At 29.1% G+C, this 1933-nt stretch overlaps 1 long non-coding RNA gene and 1 other non-coding gene across 2 annotated transcripts in view; both read right to left on the bottom strand.

Annotated features, from left to right (window-relative positions):
* Nucleotides 1–1933, bottom strand: part of LOC108735155 — a 480326-nt gene that overhangs the window by 259496 nt on the left and 218897 nt on the right. The gene's annotated exons all lie outside the window — the stretch shown is intronic.
* Nucleotides 1054–1245, bottom strand: LOC112905053. The gene has a single exon (XR_003231538.1). It is a non-coding gene; the product is annotated as a U2 spliceosomal RNA (small nuclear RNA).

Here is a 1933-nt window from a genome sequence, read left to right as displayed (position 1 = left end):
ATTTAACTAGAAAAAGGTACCAATAAAAAATAATTATAATTTCAGGACTGCAACTTGTAAAGAGTCAATAAAAATAAATAATAATTTTGTAGTCTCAGAATAGCAGTAAATACTACAGCATCGATTGTATTGTAAGCAGACTTAACCAAAATTGATTGGTGGATTATTATTTATATTTTCAACGGTTTTAGTTACTGATTGGTTTATACATATAGACACTATTAACTGTGAATTATGAGGTAAATTGGAAGAAATTACGGGAGAGTGTATTTTTTATCGATGTATAAAATGTATGTAAATTAGCAAGAAAAAAAATATAAGTCTTGTATTATATTATATTAGACACAATTTTCGGAGAGACAGCTAACGATAAATAACCTATAAGCATTATAATTATAAATAATAATAAATTTAAAAAAAATCCAACTGTTGTTAATTTCTTGTTTACCAGATGTATTGCCAAATGTTTTATTACTTAAGCAGGAATATAACTTTTATGTGGGATTAATTTGTATATTTTATAAATAGTTCTTTTTTAACGACTGTTTCTCAAACAGTTCCTGAAAATAAACGAAATAGTATCAACGTTGTATTATGATTTGCAAGATACATTTAGGTACCCAATGGCTATGGCACACAACGTACAGGAAGTGTATAAAAATCCCCTCTATTAATTTGGATTAGGCCTTCCCTTTAGTCAAATTAGGTAAGATGTGGTGAGATCCCCTCCCTCTTATGCAAGATTTATCCTATTTTCTTGAAGTTTATTATCAGTATATATTAATGCCTTTTTTTAATAAAATGATGACGTGTTTTTAATGATCTAGCCGCTCCCTTTAAATAAAATTTTGATGGACCACTCCTCTCCCCATTTTTAGTTCACATAATTAAAGAATGAACATAAATGGTTGATAAAATGAAAAAATCAAATTTTCCACTAAAATCGATTATTTTCTCGAAAATCAATTTTAACAGACAAATATTGTTTGTTCAATGTCATCCCCAAGTAACAATGTGGATGGAGTTTTAAAAGTTGACTTATGTTTGTATTTATTTATTTGGGCCGATCCTAGCTGTACTGCAATGCCAGGCCAACCCGCGACGGAGATAGAGCAAGCTCTTAAATCTCCATCAATTTCCAAAAATCAGTTTAATATACTGGCCCCGCATGCGGGGCGTATCAGATATTAAGCTGATAAGAACAGATACTACACTTTGATCTTAGCCAAAAGGCCGAGAAGCGATACCGAAGTTGGTGTCTTGACGATTCCTCATAAAAAGACGTTTATCTATTAAGTGCTGTTTGTATGGTTCGCGCCATCTACCAGATATCAAGCAACTTACGTATGGATCAATTCCAATGAAATTTTTTACCAGCTAATGTCATATCGTAGGGCTACAACATTTTATTTTAATTAATATTTGAAATACACGTAAAATTACTAAATTACAGAAAAAAGTCAATATTATATTTAATAAATCAAATTATCATATTCTCGGTCATAAATATAGCGTTTGCCTGGTTTTATTAATTCCAAAACAGTTAAGAAACGTATTTTTTACTTAAAAAAATTGTTTAAAAAAATCACACTTCAGGAATAGATAGAAAGGTACTCATAAAAAAATATGGTAAAACAAAAGGCTTTAGTTCACGTAATTAATAAATGCAAAGAATGCTAAATAAATGATTGATAAAATGCATACTATAAATAAATTCTGCATAAACCCAAATTGCACAGAATGCATGTAAAAATTCTTTATACTTATATGTGAGCGATATGAGATACCAATATCACCCTTTTTTTTATTAATACAATTCTTTTTCATCTAAGAAAAATATATTTCAGAATTTGAGCAGTAAATGCTGCTAACAATGTTTGACAAAAAAACTGTATTCAATGATTTTAGAAGGACGATATATGTACATACAAAC

Source organism: Agrilus planipennis, unplaced genomic scaffold (genome assembly GCF_000699045.2).
Source record: "Agrilus planipennis isolate EAB-ADULT unplaced genomic scaffold, Apla_2.0 scaffold102, whole genome shotgun sequence".
Lineage (NCBI taxonomy): Eukaryota > Metazoa > Arthropoda > Insecta > Coleoptera > Buprestidae > Agrilus > Agrilus planipennis.
Note: the sequence above shows the minus strand (reverse complement) of the source record. Positions and strands in the feature narration are given on the sequence as shown.